The sequence below is a fragment of the Budorcas taxicolor genome, chromosome 3, assembly GCF_023091745.1.
Source record: "Budorcas taxicolor isolate Tak-1 chromosome 3, Takin1.1, whole genome shotgun sequence".
Taxonomy (NCBI): Eukaryota; Metazoa; Chordata; class Mammalia; order Artiodactyla; family Bovidae; genus Budorcas; species Budorcas taxicolor.
Window position 1 is genome coordinate 119,129,045 of NC_068912.1, and position 23,467 is coordinate 119,152,511.

Here is a 23,467-nt window from a genome sequence, read left to right on the forward strand (position 1 = left end):
TCAGAGACGGCCCAGCCCTGACCACACCACCGCACCCCTGCCCCTGAGGGTCTCCGGCTGTGGCCCCGAGGTGCAGCTGGAGTCCTGTGTCCCGGTGGGGTCCCTCTGCCTCTTGCCCACCTCCCCATGGTCTTCAAGCTCCTCAAGGCGGGTGAGTAGCCACCCTGTCCAGATTCCAGCCCCCAGGGCAGTGTTGGGTAGCAGGCCGGGGCCTTGCCGTCCCGTTTCACCCTGGAGTGGGCGTGACCCCTGCTGTCCCTGGGCTCAGACCCTGGCGCCCGCCTGCACGGTCCCCAGGCCCCCTTCCAAGGCGCTGGCAGGCAGAGTCCTCAGCGGGTTAACAGAAAAGTGGGGAGGGCATCTTCCCAGGGAAATGGCCCATGTTCGTGCAGCTGTTCCAGAAAACTACTGAACTGCATAGAAAATGCCTCTCCAGGTCCCCGAACCTGCCGTCTCATCAGCCGCCAGGGGTCTGGCCTCGGTGGAAGGGAAGGAGAAGACTGGGCTCATGGCCCCCCAGCCCTTCTGCTCCCCTCTGCCCCCTGCACCGGACTCGCCCCAGGGTGGGGGTGGGGGCCGAGCCGCGCCGGCTCTGTCTTCTGACCAGCGCAAGCAGAAGAAGTACTTTGCACACTGCTGTCAGTCTTGAGATGGCCGCTGGTCGCCCTGCGTGTGTGAGGTGCACGTATATCAGCAGTCAGGTGGGCCCTGGACTCAGACGCCGGGCAGGGGGCGCAGTGCTGGTGCGAGCCCAGCCTGGGGAGTAACGACTGTCTCCCTGTCCGTCCGCGCCCCCACCCCCCATCCCGGCTCTGTCCAGCCGCACTCTCCCTGAAGTCTTGGCAGGTGCGAGGCCTCAGCTGGCTAAACAAGCCTGGCAGGCCCCTGGGGAGTTGCTGAATGCCACGCGGGCAGGGGTCTCTCCCTCCCCTCTGGCCCGGCCTCTGGAAACCCGCTGGCTCAGACTCTGAGAGGCCGCAGAAGACCCCGGGGCACAGGTGACATGACCCTCAGGGGCCACGTGCTGCCTGAGGCTGGGTTTGGCTGGTGGGCAGCGCACAAACGGAACACGCCTGTCCCTGAGCTTCCTTCAGTTGGAGTGAGAGGTGAGCTCTACGTGGGTCCCTCCTCCTGGGAGTCATGGGGGGTGGTGGGAGGGATGACAACTTATTTTTAAAGACTCCAGTGGAAACCTCTCCTCACAGCTGTGAAAATACTCTCCGGATCAGCCATCCTGGCCAGCGTGTGGAGGGCAGGGTTTGTTCCAGGGCCTGGGGAGGGAGGTCTGTTTTCTCCTCATCCCTGAAAGCAGAGTGGCTTTTGCACCCTCCCGTGTAATGGGTAGTGGCCCGCCGGCCAGCTCCTTCCCTCTGGCAGTTTTGCTAAACACCTAGAGCAGTGGCGTCAGCCTCGAGCTGTGAGACTCCAGCCCCGAAGCCCAGTGGCGGGGGTGGCCGCTCCTTTGTGCTCTACAGCTGCAGTGGTGATCCTGTGAGCGCTTTATCAGCACACCGGACAAACGTGCTGGGCCTCTGGATCAGTTCAGTTCAGTCGCTCAGGCGTGTCCGACTCTGCGACCCCATGGACTGCAGCACGCCAGGCCTCCCTGTCCATCACCAACTCCCAGAGTCCACCCAAACCCATGTCCATTGAGTCAGTGATGCCATCCAACCATCTCATCCTCAGTCGTCCCCTTCTCCTCCCACCTTCAATCTTTCCCAGCATCAGGGTCTTTTCCAGTGAGTCAGTTCTTCACATCAGATGGCCAAAGTATTGGAGTTTCAGCTTCAGCCTCCGTCCTTCCAATGAATATTCAGGACTGGTCTCCTTTAGGATGGACTGGTTGGATCTCCTTGCAGTCCAAGGGACTCTCAAGAGTCTTCTCCAACACCACAGTTCAAAAGCATCAATTCTTCAGCCCTCAGCTTTCTTTATAGTCCAACTCTGACATCTCTACATGACCACTGGAAAAACCATAGCTTCTGGATAAATGTCCATAAAAACCTGGAACCAAAGGCTCCCTTTGATTCCTGAAGCTGGGATGTTCTGTTGGGACATCTGGAAGCGACCTGGCCTCAATCTTCTACCTAAACGCTGAGCTCTCATTACACATTGCCTCATAACACCATCGGCTAGATCCTCGGAATCATGTTTATGGAAGGTTTTAATCCACGCTGTATCGTCAAGGGCATTTTCTCCTCCCTGTGGTCCTACAGGAGGGGGAGAGCAGACTGCCTTGCCTCAAACGTAAAGAAGCAGAAACTCAGAGGTTTGTGGAACCGCCAAGACCACTCATTCCTATGCATCAAAAGACGTCTCCCCGACGAAAGCATCTAACGGTTACTCATTCTTGTTCCCAGGCCCGCATGTCAGCACGGGGCTCCCGCTCCACTCTGTGTGTGTATGTGAGCGCTTTAATTGGTACCCATGGAAAACAGTCCTTTCTGTTGATTTTCTTCAGCAAGTTGTAATCACAGACTCTCTTCTGCCTATTTCCTACGGGGAAGGCAGTCTCACTCAGGGTGAAGATAAAGCACAAGCCATCAGGGGCTAAATCTGTGCTGAAATTACGTGCTGTCTTCCCCCCTCCCCCAAAGAAGAGCCGCCTTTGGATTAACGTTGCTGGGGGTTATCTGGAAGCAAGGTGCAGAGCAGCCTGGGGGCAGTGCTAGGAGAAAGCCTACCCTAAGGCTGGCTGGAAGATCTAGTGAGCTCACTTGCCCTGCTCAGCGTAGTGGCTGCTGCTCACCGCCCGTGTGCCGTGAGATGGTGCAAGAGGGGGTGAGAGCGGTGGGGGGTGGGAGGGCAGGGGAGGGGAGTCAGGTGCAGCTCCCTGAGTGAGACCTGAGACCAACGTGAGCTCTTGGGTCGGGCATGGACATGGAGGGAGGACCAGACGGGATGTCACCAAGAAGAGAGACGCTGGTGCTTTGGGCTCCCGTGGAGTTTGCCCTGAGCCGGTGGTGCACTGGTAGAGGCTTGATGACAAGCTGCCTGAAAAGAAAAGCAAAAGGCCCTGATCAGTAGCATCTGCTGGTTGCTCTGGTGTGAATCCTCCCAGAGCGGCAAGTGTTTTGAGCTACTCCAAGCAGAGTAGCAAGGTCAGCTCTCGGGAGCCCAGGCCTCTGGGACGATGCAGGAAGGGCATCTGAGGGGCAGGGCTGTGGTCCAGGGAGGGGAGCCCACGGGCATGTCCTGCCTTGGGGGGCCTCTTCATGGGCTCTTGGAGCAGCAGTCAGTGGGCTCTGGGACCCCCTGCCCAGTGCGCCTGTCTGTGTGCTCCCTGCGGCCACCTTCTCTGGGTGCAGGTGTGAAGGTGGCACTTTGGTACCAAGGAGCTTGGGAGCCTCTTGTTTGGTCTCTGGGCCAAAGCAGGACTGTCTTTTGTGAGAGGTGCTCTGGGGAGGTGGCCTTGCAGCCCTCTGCCTTGCCTGGGGCCCTGGTGCTGCTGGACAGTCTGGCTCATGGCAGCACTCCCTCCCCCTCTCCTTTCCTGCTTTCAGGTCTGTGTCCTACAGCTCCACCAATGGCCCCTCCGTCGCCCGTGAGAAACGCCTCCGCCACCTGACAGAGGCCCTCATGTGTCCGGAGCGCTCTCTCCTAAAGCTGCTCTTTTCCAGCTTTGGCCAAGGTCCCTGCGCCGAGCTTTTCCCTGTTGGAGTCCCGGGCTGTCTGCAGAGCATCTCCCCACACGCACCTGGAGACGGGGAAGAAGGCGTGACTCCAGGAACTGACCCTTATCCCCAGACCACACTCCCGAACTGGATGTGTTCCGCTGTGGACACAGATCAACAAGCTGGAAAGCGTTTAAATCCCTGCAGGTCGAGTTTTTGCAGTAAATGAGCTCCAAGAATCGCCATGGTAACGCTCAAGGACTGGTCCCCTCTTCCTGACACCTACCTTGCCTGCTCTTCGTCAAGACCTGCTGGCGGGTCATAGGGCCCCCATCATTGACGTTTTGGGCTTAATTTTCCAGGCTCTGTTTTTCTTCCCCTTCTTACCTTCTCCCAGCCCTTTCTCCGTAATCAGAGCCCCTGCCCTGAGCGTTCCCCCTGGGGCCTCCATGGCCCCGTTCCCCGCTGTCCTCTCACTCCAGAGGCTCTTCTGCACCATCCCTCAAGGCCCCGCCCTTCAGAACCTGCTCCTTTGTCCCTCCACGGGTGGTGGCTGCGTGTGGCTCCTCCCTGACTGCTGTGAGGTCATGTGGACTCCTGCCTCGCCAGGCAGGAAAGACTGGTTTGCGAGCAATGGCTCACCTTCTGGGGAGGCCGGAGGACTCTCCTCCCATCCTGAGAGATGTCCAGGATGCCAGCCTCAGAGCCCGATGATGGGCTGTCCTTGGCCCTCCACCTCTGAGCTGTGTGTTTTTGTTTATTGTGGAAAAGAACACACGCGGAGAAAGCTGTGTAGAACGTCAGCGTCTGGAGTCTAGGATTATCCAGCAGGAACCACCCAGGTGGTAAGTGGGGCCACGCCCAGCCGCACAAACACAGTTGATCACTGTCTGAACGGATGAGGCCCGGGGATGGGGGAGCCGTTTCAGAGCTGTGTCAGAGGCTCGTTTTGGCCCGGCTGGTTCACGGAGCGCTGACTCAGCTTTCCCACCAGCAAACGGAGTCAGCGGCTATCACTACCTGCTCCATCCTCAGGTGTACTGGGCAAATCGCGGAAGGCACAGAAACCTCTGATGTGGGCGCCAGGAGCTGGGAGTCTAGTCCTGAAACAGCAGAGAGCGATTTCAATGCCCTTCTCTCCATCAGAGCGGCTTCCCAGGTTGGCTCAGCGGTAAAAAAAATTCTGCCTGCCAATTCAGGAGATGCAGGAGACACGGATTCAGTCCCTGGGTTGGGAAGATCCCCTGGAGGAGGAAACAGCGACCCACTCCAGTATTCTTGTCTGGAAAATTCCATGGACACAGGAGCCTGGCGGGCTCCAGCCCATGGGGTTGCAAAGAGTCAGACACGACCGAGTGGCTTAGCACGCGTGCGCACCCTCTCCATCAGAAGGCTCCTTCTCTCTGATTTCAGGGACACTTGATTTCTCCATCTGTGAAGGAATCCTGGCATCCTGAAAGAGGCCAGCCTCTGGCTTCAAGAAATCCAACCTGAATCCCCATGTTAATAAAGTGACTCATGTGTGGGCTTAACGATCCCTTTGTTCCAGGAAGAACACGATTTCTACTGAGTGATAATCTATTTATGAATGATCGCATCTGATGAGACATTGTTTTATCTTCTACCAGTGCTTATACTTTAATCACATCTTGTTGTTCAGTTGCTCAGTTGTGTCCAACTCTTCGCGACCCCATGGACTGCAGCAGGCCAGGCTTCCCTGTCCATCACCATCTCCCAGAGCTTGCTCCAACTCATGTCCTTTGAGTCGGTGATGCCATCCAACCATCTCATCCTCTGTTGTCCCCTTCTCCTCCTGCCTTCAATCTTTCCCAGTGTCAGGGTCTTTTCTAATGGGTCAGCTCTTTGCATCAGGTGGCCAAAGTACTGGAGCTTCAGCTTCAGCATCAGTCCTTCCAATGAATATTCAGGGTTGATTTCCTTTAGGATGGACTGGTTTGATCTCCTTGCAGTCCAAGGGTCTCTCAAGAGTCTTCTCCAGCATCACAATTCAGAAGCATCATTTCTTCCGTGCTCAGCTTTCTTCATGGTCCAACTTTTATATTCATACTTGACTACTGGAAAAACCACAGCTTTGACTACATGGAGCTTTGTTGGAAAAGTGATGTCTCTGCTTTTGAATACGCTGTCTAGGTTTGTCATAGCTTTCCTTCCAAGGAGCAATCACCTTTTAATTTCATGGTGTCTTAAGGAAGGACATTTAGTAGCTAGTAGAAAAAACAGGGTCTGTTTTTCTTGGCTGACTTTGAAGGAGTCGGCTGGAATCAGTTTGTTTTTCCAGAATGCCTAATGCTTGGAATTGTGAAATATATTATGCTTGCCTGACTCGAGGGCACCTAAACTCTCACAATTGTATATGGCAAACATCTTTTGCCCTCTTGCCAATCTGAGCATGTCTCGATGAGCTTGGCTGCTGTGTGATCCCTTCCAGCTGAAAGCGTTCAGCTCCAGAGAGGGTTGGTATTTGCATGGCAATTAGTTTGTATTCCTACACAAATTTTCATGGATTCAAGTTCTCCATAGAAAGGATGAACCAAAGGGTAAACTGAATCACAGATTAAAGGGCTCGTGTCAGGCAATTCTTTGAACAGTTTTCTTATGGTTTGGAACCGTCATTATTTGTAATATTCTCTGAAAAGCCAGCAAATAATTGTTTTCCCCCTACTGATTTTGTTCTTCTCCTCTTAGCAAATATTGATTCTTTCCACCCCTCCCCCGCCTCCGCCAAACTTGGTCCTGAATGGGACTGAAATTAACAGGGCTGCTTTTGTTTTAATACAATGAACAAAAACTTGTGTTTGGAAGAGTTCTTGTCCTGCCAAAACATCTGTGCCCAGCCCAGATGGCAACCCGGCTCTGGAAATAGGGTCTGCGAGTTAAACGCTTTTGCCCAGTCAGCATGCACAGCGAATGTGCTGAATTCTTATAGGCTCTACAAAAATAGTAACTTTTGAAAACTTCTTGGCAACAGAGGACTTTTTTTTTTCAATGTGTTAAGAATGTGGGACTTCCCCATTAGATAACTAAGTAGAGAAAAGCCCAATGTATCATCAGAAAGTCTGCTCATAAGCATTGCCTTTAACATTTTGTGTCTCTAACATATATTGTATTTATAACAGCATTGATATGAATGATGTCATGATGTAGGAAGGACTGAGATTTCCAATGTAGTGGTGGTAGAGCTGTTCTGAGCTCTAGGATTTTTCCATGCATTGGAAAGAAGTTATGGAAAGGGAGTGTACTTGTCAAGAAAGGCAAGTGGGAGATTTTTGTAAAAGATGTAGGGGCAGTTCCAGGTTGTGTCTTGGAAATGTTTCTTTGTTATTCTCAGCATTTTCCAAACTGCCAAAGCTTTCAGCTTCTTTGATGGGATCCACAGCCTAAATATATCTGAGAAGTGGAAAGAGACACTTATGTTTTTTTTTTTCTTCAACCAGCAAAACTTTGTTAAGTGCCAGCTGTGTAGCTTAGGCCTTGAGTAAGTGGCAGAGGATGAAGAGAGGAGCGTACAAGCTCATCATGGACACGCAGCTCAGGTTCCTAGGCGGTGTCAGGGCCTGGGACTAACTGTGTGATTCCATTCTGTAAGAGGCAAGGTTTGTGAGTGCTGTCCTGGCTGTGGGAGAATGGTCTGCCCTTTCTTCCCAGAAACTGGGTGACTCCCAGCTCATCGTGACAGAGTGTGTGCACGCATGTGTGTGTGCTGTGATAATGACAGAGTGCACACATGTGTGTGCTGTCATCATGACAGTGTGTGCACGCATGTATGTGTGCTGTGATAATGACAGAGTGTGTGCACGCATGTGTGTGCTGTCATCATGACAGAGTGCGTGCACACATGTGTGTGTGCTGTGATAATGACAGAGTGTGTGCACGCATGTGTGTGCTGTCATCATGACAGTGTGTGCACACGTGTGTGTGCTGTGATAATGACAGTGCGTGCATGCATGTGTGTGTGCTGTGATCGTGACAGAGTGCATGCACGCATGTGTGTGTGCTGTGATAATGACAGAGTGCACACGTGTGTGCTGTGATCACGACAGTGTGTGCACACGTGTGTGTGCTGTGATCATGACAGTGCATGCATGCATGTGTGTGTGCTGTGATAATGACAGTGCGTGCACGCATGTGTGTGCTGTCATCATGACAGAGTGCATGCACACGTGTGTGTGCTGTCATCATGACAGAGTGTCTGCATGCATGTGTGTGCTGTCATCATGACAGAGTGTGTACACGCATGTGTGTGTGCTGTGATAATGACAGTGTGTGCACACGTGTGTGTGCTGTCATCGTGACAGAGTGTGTGCACGCACGTGTGTGTGCTGGGATGCCCCACTCTTTGCAACCCCCTGGACTGGAGCCTGCCCAGCTCCACCGTTCATGGGGTTTTCCAGTCAAGCATACTGGAGTGGATCGCCATTTCCTACTCCAGGGGATCTTTCTGACCCAGGGATCGAACCTGCATCTCTTTCATCTCCTGCATTGGCAGGCGGATTCTTTACCACCTGCACAGGGTTTTGACCTTCAAATCGATGGACTATTCTCCTAGATATACTTTTGTACTTCACTCTTTTGGTTCAAAATTATATTTGTGAGTTTTATTCAAGTGTAGCTGTTGTTTGCTCATTTTTATTGCTGTAAGTATTACAGTTCCTAGATCTGATAGATAGAGTGCCTGATGAACTATGGAATGAGGTTCGTGACATTGTACAAGAGACAGGGATCAAGATCATCCCCATGGAAAAGAAATGCAAAAAGGCAAAATGGCTGTCTGGGGAGGCCTTCAAATAGCTGTGAAAAGAACAGAGGCGAAAAGCAAAGGAAAAAAGGAGAGATATAAGCATCTGAATGCAGAGTTCCAGAGAATAGCAAGAAGAGATAAGAAAGCTTTCTTTAGCGATCAATGCAAAGAAATAGAGGAAAACAACAGAATGGGAAAGACTAGGGATCTCTTCAAGAAAATTAGAGATACCAAGGGAACATTTCATGCAAAGATGGGCTTGATAAAGGACAGAAATGGTATGGACCTAACAGAAGCAGAAGATATTAAGAAGAGGTGGCAAGAATACATGGAAGAACTGTACAAAAAAGATCTTCACGACCCAGATAATCATGATGATGTGATCACTAATCTAGAGCCAGACATCTTGGAATGTGAAGTCAAGTGGGCCTTAGAAAGCATCACTATGAACAAAGCTAGTGGAGGTGATGGAATTCCAGTGGAGCTATTTCAAATCCTGAAAGATGATGCTGTGAAAGTGCTGCACTCAATATGCCAGCAAATTTGGAAAACTCAGCAGTGGCCACAGGACTGGAAAAGGTCAGTTTCCATTCCAATCCCAAAGAAAGGCAATGCCAAAGAATGCTTAAACTACCACAAAATTGCACTCATTTCACATGCTAGTAAAGTAATGCTCAAAATTCTCCAAGCCAGGCTTCAGCAATACGTGAACCATGAACTCCCTGATGTTCAAGCTGGTTTTAGAAAAGGCAGAGGAACCAGAGATCAAATTGCCAACATCTGCTGGATCATGGAAAAAGCAAGAGAGTTCCAGAAAAACATCTATTTCTGCTTTATTGACTATGCCAAAGCCTTTGACTGTGTGGATCACAATCAACTGTGGAAAATTCCTCAAGAGATGGGGATACCAGACCACCTGACCTGCCTCTTGAGAAATCTGTATGCAGGCCAGGAAGCAACAGTTAGAACTGGACATGGAACAACAGACTGGTTCCAAATAGGAAAAGGAATACATCAAGGCTGTATATTGTAAGCTTATTTAACTTCTATGCAGAGTACATCATGAAAAATGCTGGACTGGAAGAAACATAAGCTGGAATCAAGATTGCTGGGAGAAATATCAATAACCTCAGATATGCAGATGACACCACCCTTATGGCAGAAAGTGAAGAGGAGCTAAAAAGCCTCTTGATGAAAGTGAAAGAGAGCGAAAAAGCTGGCTTAAAGCTCAACATTCAGAAAACGAAGATCATGGCATCTGGTCCCATCACTTCATGGGAAATAGATGGGGAAACAGTGGAAACAGTGTCAGACTATTTTTTTGGGCTCCAAAATCACTGCAGATGGTGACTGCAGCCATGAAATTAAGAGACGCTTACTCCTTGGAAGAGAAGTGATGACCAACCTAGATAGCATATTCAAAAGCAGAGACATTACCTTGCTGACTAAGGTCCATCTAGTCAAGGCTATGGTTTTTCCTGTGGTCATGTATGGATGTGAGAGTTGGACTGTGAAGAAGTCTGAGCGCCGAAGAATGGATGCTTTTGAAGTGTGGTGTTGGAGAAGACTCTTGAGAGTCCCTTGGACTGCAAGGAGATCCAACCAGTCCATTCTGAAGGAGATCAACCCTGGGATTTCTTTGGAAGGAATGATGCTAAAGCTGAAACTTCAGTACTTTGGCCACCTCATGCAAAGAGTTGCCTCATTGAAAAAGACTCTGATGCTGGGAGGGACTAGGGGCAGGAGGAGAAGGGGATGACCGAGGATGAAATGGCTGGATGGCATCACGGACTCGATGGACATGAATCTGAGTGAACTCCGGGAGATGGTGATGGACAGGGAGGCCTGGCGTGCTGTGATTCATGGGGTCGCAAAGAGTCGGACACGACTGAGCGACTGAACTGAACTGAACTAAACTATTTCAGTATATTGGATTCATAAAATTTATTTATGTATCCTGTCTTTTTCTTTGGTTGAATTTTCCAGTGAAGCTGTCTAGATCTGGAGTTTTCTTTGAGGGAAAAAATTTTCACTTATGATTCAGTGTCTTTAATGATTATAGGGTTTCCATGCTTCAAGTGCCTAATTTTTATAAATTGGCCATTTCATCTAAATTTTCAGGCTTATTTGGAGAAATTGTTGGACTTTTGAAACAATACCCTTATTACCTCTTTTCACATCTGATGACCTGTCATGCGTTTCTCTTCTCATTTTCGACGTTATCTGCTTGTGCACTTCGAGTGTCCGTGTGCTGACACTGTGTGCTGTATGTGCTGAGCTGCTCAGGAGTGACTGACTCTCTGCGACACCGTGGGCTGCAGCCCACCAGGCTCCTCTGTCAGTGGGATGTTCCTGGCAAGGATACTGGAGTAGATAGCCATTCCCTTCATCCTGGGACCTTCCTGACCCAGGGATCAAACCCTTGTCCCCTGTATTGCACGTGGATTCTTTACCCACTGAGCCGACAGGGAAGCCCTTAGGCCTTTTTCCTTTATTCCTAATGGATCTCACAGTGTAGTGACACGAATATTAGGTTTTTCCAAATAACCGATGTGTGTATCTACTCTAATAAATATTTTCTTTTTATTTTTAATCCGTGGTCCTTTTATTGCTCTTTCTTGATATTTTCATTTTACTTGCTTTGGTGTTCTTTTCCAAATGTCCTGAGATGAATGGTTAACTCATTTATTTTTAGTGTTTTTTCCCCACCTCACAGACAATATAAGGCTATATATTTTCCTCTAAACACAGCATTACCTGCATCTCATAATTCTGTTAAGTAGTATTTGCTATTGTTCAATAGAAATAATTTCCAATTTCCCCTGTGATGATTTCAAACCTATGGGTTATTCAGAAGCATATTAACTTCCAATAATATGGGGATTTTTAGCTATCTTTCCTTATTATAGGCATATCTCATTTTATTGCATTTCACTTTGCAGATATTGCCTTTTTTTTTTTTTTTTTACAGATTGAAAGTTTGTGGCAGCCCTGCTTTGAGCAAATCTATTGGTGTCTTTTTTTCTAGCAGTATTTGCTCACTTTGTGTATCTATGTCACATTTTGGTAATTCTCAAATGGGGCTTCCCTGGTGGCTCAGACAGTAAAGAATCTGCCTGCAATGGAGGAGATTCAGGTTCAGTCCCTGGCTTGGGAAGATTCCCTGGAGAAGGGAATGGCAACTCACTCCAGTATTCTTGCCTGGAGAATCACTTGGACAGAGGAGCCTGTCAGGCTACAGTCCATGGGGCTGCGAAGAGTCCTTGACTGAGTGACTGACACACTCTCTTGGTAATTCTCAAAATGTTTCAAAACTCTCAGCATTAGTTTTGTTATGATGATCTGTGATCAGTGACCTTCATGTTAATTGCTCAGTTGCTCAGTCATGTCTGACTCTTTTCACCCCATGGACTGTAACCCAGCAGGCTCCTCTGTCCACAGAATTCTCCAGGCAAGATTACTGGAGAGGGTTGCCATTCCCTTCTCCAGTCTCTCCTATTACTACTGAAGTTGTTGTGGGCACCATCAAAGGTGATGAATTTAATTGATAAATGTGTGCATCTGACTGCTGTGTGGAATGACTGCTTCCCCACCTCCCTCTCTCTCTCCAGGTCTCCTTATTCCCTGAGACACAACAATACTGAAATTAGGCCCAATTCATAATCCTAAGTGCTCAGTGAAAGGAAGAGTCACATGTTTCTCACTTTAAATCAAAAGCTAGAAGTGATTAAGCTTAGTGAGGAAAGCAAGTCAAAAGCTGAGAGAGGCCAAAATCTAGGCCTCCTATGCCAAACGATTCACTGAGGTGTGAATGCAAAGAAGTTCTTGAGGGAAATTAAGAGTGCTGCCTCAGTGAACACATGGATGATGCGAAAGGAAAACAGCCTTACAGGGAGGACGTTCTAGTGGTCTGCATGGATCAGACCAGCTACAGCACTCTCTGAAGCCTAAGCCAGAGCAAGACCTTAACTCCCTTCAACTCTGTGAAGGGCAAGAGAGGTGAGAGAGGTGCAGAAGAGAAGTCTGAAACTCGCAGAAGCTGGTCCCGGAAACTGAAGGACAGAAGGCGTCTTTAAATGTAAAAGTGGAAGTGAAGCAGCAGGTTCCGACATAGGAGCTGCAGTGAGTTCTCCAGAAGATCCAGCTGAGATATTCAGGAAGGTGGCATGTGAACAACACGTTTCCAACACAGGTGAAACAGCCTTCTGTTGGAAGAAGACGCCATCTAGGACTTTCATAGTGAGGAAAAGTCAAGGCCGAGCATCAAAGCTTCAAAGGACAGGCTGGCTCTCTTATGAGGGGCTAATGCAGGCTGTGACCTTAAGGTGGAACCAATTCCCATTTATCATTACAAAAGGCCTGGGGTCCTTAAGAATTATGCTGATCGGCTCTGCCTGTGCTCCAGAAATGCAACAGCAAAGCCTGGTTTACTGCTTACGACATGGTTTACTCCATATTTTAAGCTCACTGTTAAGACCTACTGCTCAGGAAAAAAGGTTCCTTTCAAAATATTGCTGCTCATTGACAACGTACCTGGTCACCCAAGAGCTCTGATGGAGATGGGCAACAAGATGGATGTTTACATGCTTGGTAGCACAACATCCATTCTGCAGCCCATGGGTCAAGGGGTAAGTTTGAATTTCAAGTCTTATTATTTAAGGAATACATTTTGCAAGGCTATAACTGCCATAGACAACGATTCCTCTGATGGATCCGAGCAAAACCTTCTGGAAAGGATTCATCGTTCTAGATGCTGTTAAGGATGTTTGCAATTCATAGGTAGAGGTCAAAACATTGACATTAATAGGAGTTTGGAAGAATTGGATGCCAACCTTCACGGATGACTTTGAGGGCTCAAGACTTCAGTGGGAGAAGCGACTGTAGATGTGGTAGAAACAGCAAGGGAACTGCAATTAGAGCCTCAGTTGTGCCTGAATCGCTGCAATCTCACGCTACGACTTGAACGGATGAGGAGTTGCTTCTTACGGATGAGCAAAGAAAGCGGTTTCTTGAGATGGATCCATGCCTGGTGAAAATGGTGTGGAGTTTGTTGAAATGACCACAAACAGAATATTACGTAGTAAATTTGGTTGTTGAATCAGCAGCAGGATCTGAGAGGAATGACTCCAGTTTCTACTGTAGGTAAAATGTTATCAAGCATCATTGCCTGCTACAGAGAAATTGTTCATAAAAGAAAGTGTCAATTGATGTACCAAACTTTATTGTCTTATTTTAAGTAATTGCCACACTGACCCCAACCTTCCGCAACCATCACCCTGATCTGTCAGCAGCTATTGACACAGAGACAAGACCCTTGTCCAGGAAAAAGATTATGATTGACTGAAAGCTCAGATGATGGCTAGCACTTTTAGCAATGGAGAATTTTTAATTAAGGTATACACGTAAAAAACAAATACACAATGCTGTTGCACACTAAATAGACTACAGTATACTGTAAACATAACTTTTATATGCTTTGGGGAGAAGATTTTCTTTTTTTTTTGCAGAATTGCACAGCATGTGGGATCTTAGTCACCCAACCAAGGATCAGGCCAGCCGCACCTGCCTTGCAAGGTGGATCCCTAATCACTGGGCCACCAGGGAAGCCCCTCTCCACTTGTTTCTCTTCCTTCTTGTTTTCCCTCCTTCAGATTTTAGATTTCTCCTTGTCTTTAGTGAAATGCAGTATTCTTGCCGGGGGAATCCCATGGACAGGGAAGCCTGGTGGGCTACAGTCCATAGGGTCACAAAGAGTTGGACATGACTGGAGTGATTTAGCATGCACACACAATCTCATTAGAAGGGGCTTCCCAGGTGGCACTAAAAATAGAGAACCTTCCTGCCAGTGCAGGAGACATGGGTTGGATCCCTGGGTTGGGAAGATCCCCTGGAGAAGGGCGTGGCAATCCACTCCAGTATTCCTGCCTAGAGAATCCCAGGAACAGAGGAGGCTGGTGGGCTACAGTCCATGGGGTCCCAGAGTCGGATACGACGAGCGACTTAGTTTCAGTCCTAATATTCACTTATCAGCCCTTCTGTTAAATGTCCTATTTCCTTGTTTCTTTGTGGTGCATTCTGGATAATTCCTTCTGCTTTCCCCCCCAGTTTACTAGTTCTCTCCTCATCTGTATCAAACAGCTTGTTAATTCTGTCCCTTGTATTTTTGATGTTGATTATTGTAATTTAAATTGCTTTAAGTTCTGAATCTTTTTAAAATCTGCAAAATTATATTTTCTAGTTTACTGTGTGCTATAGAGCACAGCAAGTCAAGAAGCAACAGTTAGAACTGGACATGGAACAACAGGCTGGTTCCAAATCAGGGAAGAAGGACGTCAAGGCTGTATATTGTCACCCTGCCTATTTAACTTCTATGCAGAGTACATCATGAGAGACGCTGGGCTGGAAGAAGCACAAGCTGGAATCAAGATTGCCGGGAGAAATATCAATAACCTCAGGTATGCAGATGACACCAGCCTTATGGCAGAAAGTGAAGAACTAAAGAGCCTCTTGATGAAAGTGAAAGAGGAGAGTGAAAAAGTTGGCTTAAAATTAAACATTCAGAAAACTAAGATTGTGGCATCTGGTCCCATCACTTCATGGCAAATAGATGGGGAAACAATGGAAACAGTGACTAACGTTATTTTTTTGGCTCCAAAATCACTGCAGATGGTGACTGCAGCCATGAAATTAAGACACTTGCTCCTTGGAAGAAAGGCTATGACCAACCTAGACAGCACAGTAAAAAGCAGAGGCATTACTTTGTCGACTAAGGTCTGTCTAGTCAAAGCTTTGGTTTTTCCAGTAGTCATGTATGGATGTGAGAGTTGGACTATAAAGAAAGCTGAGCACCGAAGAATTGATGCTTTCAAATTGTGGTGTTGGAGAAGACTCTTGAGAGTCCCTTGGACTGCAAGGAGACCCAACCAGTCCATCCTAAAGGGAATCAGTCCAGAATATTCACTGGAAGGACTGATGCTGAAGTTGAAACTCTAGCACTTTGGCCACCTGCGAAAAATTGATTCATTGGAAAAGACCCTGATGCTGGGAAAGACTGAAGGCGGGAGGAGAAGGGGATGACAGAGGATGAGATGGTTGGATGGCATCACTGACTCAATGGACGTGAGTTTGAGCAAGCTCCGGGAGTTGGTGATGGACAGGGAAGCCTGGTGTGCTGGGGTTCATGGGGTTGAAAAGAGTCAGACGCAACTGAACTGGTAGCGCACAAAGCTGTGTTTTGTTTCTAGCACAGGCGCGTTTTAAATCTGTGACTGAAAATGACAGTCTGAAGATTTCAGGTCAGATTTCACCATCTGTTGTTTCTGCACACGTCACTGGTGGTGACTTGTTTTGTCGTGCGTTTGATTAATTTTTATGGGAAGCTCTCCTTTGTTAAAAACTCGTGTGGATATTCCTGGAGGCCTAAGGTGAAGATGAACGCCTTTAGAAATAATGTACATCCTCTTGGGTACAGTTTTCAGGGGAGTTTATAGTACAGGAACACTCTAGCATAGATTAGAAACTGGCGGCTTTATGAGCCGCACACGCGGCGTGAGTGTAGGTTATAAGTTCCATGAGGGCTGGTGTGGGCGTGCTTTCTCAGGAACCATGATTTCCCGCTTTGGTTAGGACCAGGGCGGTTTTCCTGCTGGGCTCTCTGTTGCTGCCGTCGTTGCTGGTTTTCGCCTACAGAGGTCCAGGCCTTCGTGGACTGAACTTTGGGGCCACTGAGCTGGGCAGTCTCCGGTTATACTTCTCCGTGTGGGGAGGCTGGTCTTTGACTTCACCTTCCTCCCTCACCCCTGCCGCCTTACTTACACGCTGTCCTTCTCACATGCTGAGTTCTCCCTCTAGTTAACACCTCATCACGTTGTGTGCTACTCACCCAGTCGTGTCTGACTCTGCGACCCCATGGACTGTAGCCCGCCAGGCTCCTCTGCCCGCGGGATTTCCCAGGCAAGAGTACTGGAGCGGGTTGCCTTTTCCTTCTCCAGGGGGACTTCCTGGCCCAGGGACCAAAACCGTTGTCTCTTACGTCTCCTGTGCCCTCGCAGGCGGGTTCTTCACTGCCTGAGCCATCAGGGAAACCTTAAAACCGCATTAACTTCTTATTATTTTAATCAGTTTTCATTTAGATTTACGTGCATACTTATTAATTTTGTTGCTCTTTATTCCCACCTGTAGTTCTAGGTTTCTCTTTGGAATCATTTTCTTTCTTCTTGAGGAAAATGCTGGAATTTTCTTTAATAATAGATTTCTGGTGATGGATTTTCTTAGTTTTTTGCCTGAGACTGTGTAGTCATTGTTTTGCATTTATTCTTAAAGGCTTTTTTTCACTGAGAATGTGACCTTAGGTTGATAGTTATTTTCTTTTAGTACCTTAAAGGCACCTTAAAGACCCTTTCTCTTCTAACTTTCACTGTTTCCTTTGGGATGTCTGTTGTCCATGTAATAGTTGCTCTTTTGCAGGTAATCATTTCCATTTCCAGTTGCTTTTAGGAGAGTGTGTTTGGTCTTTGTTTTTTCTTCACTTCCATTGTGAAGTGTCTAGGTATAACTTACTTTTTCTTTCTCTAGTTTGGAGTTCACTAAACTTTGTGAATCATCTGTCAATTGATGTATTTCATCAGTTATGGAAAATTCTCAGTCATTATCTTTTCAAATATTGCTTCTGCCCCACTCTTGTTCTCTTCTCTTCCCCTCAACTTAGACTTAACATGTGCTAATTTTTTTCATTCAAATCTCCATACACTGTCCCTCTTCATTTTTCTTCCTTTGTACTTCATACTTCACTTTGGATATTTGTTGTTTATCTGTCTTCTAGTTCACCAATTCTCTCTTCAGCTATTCTTTTAAAGACTGCTCTTAAACCCATTTAGTTGTTTTTTTTTTTTGGAAAAAAAATGAGTTATTCATTTTTCGACACTTTTAAAAACACTTAGGTCCTTAAGGAATCTATCTTTTCCTCCAAATTTTCATTATTGTCTTTATTCTCCTTGAGCACAATCCTCCTCTGTTTCCAGTTGTTACTACAGATTATATTTCAGTTTACCTTTATTTGGTCATTTCATCGGGCTCTTCAGACAATAGAAGCAAACACATGGATGTAAGATGTTTGAAGTCTTGTGTGGTCTCTTTTGATGAGAAAACAAATAAACACACCCCTGGTTACTGAGCAAGGAGAGCTGAGGTTGGCAAATTGAGGCTGCATGTGATTCTGTGAATGGAGAGCTGGGCCTGAGCACCCCTCCCTCCCCACGTCCCTCCCTGGAGCCTCAGCTTACCTGGCTCCCCAGCTGCAGAGGTGCACTGGAGGAGAAACCACAGGCTAAAGGCCAAACCCGGACAGGCTGGTTTTAATCCTGGCTGCCCCTGCCAGGGAGGTGACGGGAAACGGGAAAGTCAGAGAAGAATCTTCATGTGGGGAGAGTGGGAGCAGACAGCACAGAGGGAACCCGGCTCTGTCCAGAACTGTCTCCCTCCAGCCAGAGTGGTCCATGTGCTTGGCAGAGTGGTCCCCATGGGCTGTGTGTGTTCTGGGGGGCAGGGGACCCAGGCACGAGGAACAGAAGAAGATGGACAGACCGCGGGTGGATGAAATCTGTCTACACACCGCTCTCTATTAACCAGGGGGATGGAAGGCGTGGGAAGGAGGGAGAAGGTTGCATAAAACCCCAGATGTGGAAAAACAGACCTCGGTGAGCTCCAGGTCACCTGCTTGGGTGTTAATCGTGGCAAAGACACAGTGGAGTCCTCCAGATGGTGTTTCTCAACCCGCAGCCTGCACACACACACATCCCGGGCATCTTATCAAAAGCAGATTCAGGTTAGGTGGGTCCCAGGTGACGCTGGTGCTGGAGGTCTGGGGACCCCCCCAGAGCATGAGGTTGTCTAGGAGCCCCTCCGTCACTTGGCAGAGCTCCGCATAGACTGTGATCTCTATGACGGGTCCTGACTCTTCCTACGACTGCCTAGATGCATACGATTTGGCCTATTTGTTTGAAAACAGCCTCATGCTTCAGATTGGTCCTGTTCTCCAGATGGCAGAATTGTTTGTGGATTTTCTCTGGAAATTTTATTATTGCCTTTGGATTCTCAAAGGAGTCCACAGCTGCGATTATTGCCGTCAATGTCATTGATGTTGGCATAATAGCTAAATGTCTTTGTCACTTTGGAAATTATTCCTCATCGTTAAAAACCACAGTAGGTCTCTGTAACAACACTGCCCGCCTTGCCCTGGGCCCTGGTGGCCTCACGGATCACTTTGGTCCTGTTAAGTGGAGATTATACACATGAGATTATTCCCCCCAAAGCTTCGGGAGGAACTGGGGAGCATCGATCCATTTCTGTTCCTGGAATTGACAGGCTGCTTAGCCCCAACAGACAGAAGCCTGCCCAACACCTGTCTGTGTTCCCTTAACCAGGGAACTTTCTCCCTGCTTGGCATTATACTGCATGAAGGTCACAGTTTGATCATTTGAATCAACTGGGGACCCATTTGTAACAGGAACAGCCTCTCTTTTCCTGGCAAAATGGTCCAATGATACAAACTGCTCCTAGTTGTCTCCCAACCTCCCACCCAGAGGATGGAGGGACTGGCGGTGCATGGTTTGGACAACACTTTGGGGCATGAGCACTTATTCAGACACCCTGCAGGCCCATCACTCCTGCAGTCCTGCCTGGAGTTTGGCAGTGGCCCCCTTGCCTGGTGACGCTGTGTCCCAGGGTCCCAAGAGTGCAGGGCAAGGGTCATGGCTATGGGGGGCTGCCCCCAGGCTCATTCTGCCCTGTGTTTTGTTTTGAATCACCTTTCTCCCTAAGAGTGTGTCTTATTCCCACTCTCACTGTGGAAAATTCTTCAAGAGATGGGAAAACCAGACCACCTGACCTGCCTCCTGAGAAACCTATATGCAGGTCAGGAAGCAACAGTTAGAACTGGACATGGAACAACAGACCGGTTCCAAATTGGGAAAGCAGTACGTCAAGGCTATATATTGTCACCCTGCTTATTTAACTTATATGCAGAGTACATCATGAGAAATGCTGGGCTGGATGAAGCACAAGCTGGAATCAAGATTGCCAGGAGAAATATCAATAACCTCAGATATGCAGATGACACCACCCTTATGGCAGAAAGTGAAGAACTAAAGAGCCTCTTGATGAAAGTGAAAGAGGAGAGTGAAAAAGTTGGCTTAAAATTGACATTCAGAAAACTAAGATCATGGCATCCGGTCCAATCACTTCATGGAAAATAGATGGGAAAACAGCGGAAATAGTGACAGACTTTATTTTCTTGGTCTCCAAAATCACTGCAGATGGTGATTGTGGCCATGAAATTAAAAGACGTTTGCTCTTTGGAAGGAAAGTTATGACCAACCTAGACCTATTCAAAAGCAGAGACATCAATTTGCCAACAAAGGTCTGTCTAGTCAAGGCTATGGTTTTTCCATTGGTCATGTGTAGATGTGAAAACTGGACTATAAAGAAAGCTGAGCACCAAAGAATTGATGCTTTTGAACTGTGGTGTTGGAGAAGACTCTTGAGAGTCCCTTGGACTGCAAGAGATCCAACCAGTCCATCCTAAAGGAAATTGGTCCTGAATATTCAGTGGAAGGACTGATGCTGAAGCTGAAGCTCTAATTCTTTGGCCATCTGATGTGAAGAGCTGCCTCATTAGAAAAGACCCTGATGCTGGGAAAGATTGAGGGCAGGAAAAGAAGGGGATGACAGAGGATGAGATGGTTGGATGGCATCACCGACTCAACGGACATGAGTTTGGGTAAACTCCGGGAGCTGGTGATGGACAGGGAGGCCTGGCGTGCTGCAGTCCATGGGGTTGCAAAGAGTCAGACACAACTGAGCTACTGAACTGAACTGAGTGCTGTTGACAGATGTGCTAATTCTTGTGTTTAAACAGGTATAGCAATGGCTGAAGATCAGCTAAAAAATGTCATCTTTCTAAACAGGCTCTGGAACATCAGGCTGGTGCTCATGGCTCCTGACAAGCACTTGTGTGGCTGTTGTCCACGGGAGACCGCTTTGCAGGGCAGCAGGACCTGGCGCACTCACAGGAGGTGTGAGGTAGGGCAGTGGACGTCCCCAGGCCCGCTGGAGGGGGCTGGACAGCACGCTGGACATGGAGCCCACCCTGCTGACCGGGTTCTGGGGGCCCACGTCCATTAACAATGGCTCCAAGGCTCCTGTTTGGCTCTTGGCCTCACTGTTTGCAAGGGTGTACTGTTCGTACTGACTGTGTGTGGGGTGGTGCTCTGGGAGGTGCTGACCTCTTGGAGGGAGGCCGGGCGGGTACAGGCTCACCAGTGTGCAGGGGACCAGCTCTGGACCCTTTGTCCCAAGCTAGGATGGATGCTCTCAGCTGCTTCTTGAAGAGGGGGTATCTCGTTTCTCGGGGAGCATAGTCTCAGGGGTGCAGGAGACACCCTCACCCCTCACCACCTGGGGGGGAAAGTGTGGACTTTGAGTTGGGGGCCCACCATGCGGCAGGGTGACCACCCTCGTAGAGCTGTTCACTGGTCCCCCTGCCCACTCGGCCACAAGCCTGGAGGCTCCCCTGGGCAGAAGCAGGGGAGGTGAGGAAGGGAAGGCCGCCCCGTGGACTCCTGGGGCTCCCAGGCACCAAGAGCCTGCACCCTGAGGCCTCAGCCCTTTATCCCTGTCCTGCGATGCGCGCGGCTGGTCCAGCAGCTGCTGCCTCAGAACGCTTCTCAACCCGAGGCTCCGGGGGCCTCCCCCATCAGTCAGAGCTGGCAGACAAGTTGAACCCTGGCTATTATCTCAGCCGAGATGCAGGCGGCCACTCTGGGGGTCTGGACACCCTGGAGGAGAAGGGGTCAGGACCTCAAGGTGGGGGTGCTGTGACTGTAAGCTAGGGGGACAGCCGGGGCGGGGGTGAGAACAGGCGCAGGGGCTGCCTTGACCTGGAGCCTGGGAGTGGGGGCCATGGGGGTCCCTCAGCGAGGAAGGAGCCTGGAGGGGCCGTGTGTGGGGTGGGGACGCCACTCTAGGGGCCAGGGGCCCTCCAGGGGGGCTGGCCCGTGAGCTCCGAGGACAGGCTGGGGGCACGTCTACACAGAGAGGTTCTAGATGGAGGCTGAGGGGGTCAGCGGGCAGCCTCAGGTGAAAGGAGAGACGCACACAGGCACGCACCTGCCTTGGGGGAGAAGGCGATGGGGAGGAGGCGGTGGCCGGGGACACGGAGGGGGCACGTGTGTTCTGGGCGGTTGGGAACCTGCTGGGATAGACAACTCTGGGGGCACCGCTGTGTGCAGGGCTGGGAGGTGCTGGGCTCTGGGGAAGAGAAGTCAGGGACTAGGCAGCGTGCCCAGGACACCTCACAGCACCTGGCCAGTACCTGGTGGGCCCCTGGGGAGCACTGGGCAGGCACCATTTGATCACTCAGATCCAGCCTGCTGGTCCACCTCCCCGAACCGCTCAAACGCCTGAGCTGCCATGCCCACTCACATGCGCAGAGATCCCTGTGGCTCCCAATCCAGGAAAGTCTTCACAATGGTGCCAACACAGCCTGCGGGGCTGGGGCAGCGTGACCCACGGCCCGTGACGGCCCTTCACGTCCAGCTGGCTGGTAGGTGGTCTGGATCCAGACTCCCTTTCGAGCCTGCTTCTTCGGGTACCCTCCTGGTACCCACTGCCCTAGATCTGGTTGCCCGGGAAACACCCCTCGCCCACGGAGCTCCATCTCAGAAAGAAACACCTGTGAGGGAGAGAGGCGGGATGGGGTGGAGTGAGAAGGGAGCCGGGAGGCGGTGGTGGCTTCGGCGGCTCCCACGGGGAGCTCTGCAGGGGCACGGCCCTCTCCACCTGTCGCCCAAGGAGGCAGAGACTGGGCCTGTGGACTCTCTGCACGATGCCACCCTTGGATGGGTGATGCCTGGAGAGGTTCCCTGTGGTCGGGCTGGGTGCAGTCTTGGGTGAGGTCAACTCCCGGGGGGGCTTGGTGTCAGCGGCCAACACACCTGGCAGATGGGATGACAGCTGTCCTGCTCTGCAGGGGGCTCTGGGGGGCGCACATGGCACGCCCTAGACCCTGTCACGCATGGATGCACGTTCCTTATTTAGGCGGGAGACTTCAGATAGGCCATTTGGAGCATGTCGGTGGTTGAGAAGGGAGAGGAGGGCGGAGGGAGAAATATGGAAGTAACCGGGTGAAAAATTACTTCTAGCTGCTGGGTAGAATGTGGGATTCCCAGCGGCTGGAACGGTGGTGGGGGTCTCGGTTTTCTGGAAGAGGAGGGTCTCATGAAGGGGCCCAAGAGGAGCAGCCAGGAGACCAGCTGGGCCCCAGGAGAGCGTGGAGCCCAGAAGCGGGGGAACGTGGGCCTCGGAGGAGGATATCATCACCTACAGCGCCCGCTCCTGGGGGCCAGAGGAGGCCAGGGCTGAGCTCGGCCTCTGCCTCTGCTGGCACAGAGGACCAGGAAGAGCGCCCCATCCTGATCAGAGAGGTGGTGTGCACGGCTCGGAAGAACGAGGCTCTGTCCCGGCCGGAGGACTCCAAGGCCGCGGAGCGCAATGGAGGTGGGACGCAGTGGAAGGGAGGACTTCCGGTTACATGCCTTCATCTTGCTGGTGAAGCAGAGAGCGTGGAGGACAGGGCGTGGCCTACTTACATCCAAGGTGGCCGTGCAGGGAGGGTCTGCTGCCTGGCCTTGTCCTTGGGGTGCCTGCCACCCTGGCTCACAGGGTACCCGGACGCAAGAGAGAACTTCCCCTCCCGCTGCCGTCCAGCCTGCCAGGGGCCTTACACAAGTAGGCTAGGAATCTTGAGCCGCCAGACTAGGGATTTTCCCGGAAAAGAGAAGTTCCTCCCTAGAGCGTTTTGTTGGAAGGTCTGAGATGAATTCCCTTTAAATCGAAAATCCGAAGGGCGTTGCCAAACTAGTATTGATACAGTCTGTGAGCCTGGCGGGCACTTTACTATTTATAAAATGGTTTGCATGTGGTGCCCGGACCGTTTTATGTTGTTACTGCTTTTGTTACAGAAGACTATCAAATGTCATGTAAAATATTGACATTTTTTTATAGGAAAAGGCAAGTTTTAAAACAGTATTATATAAGC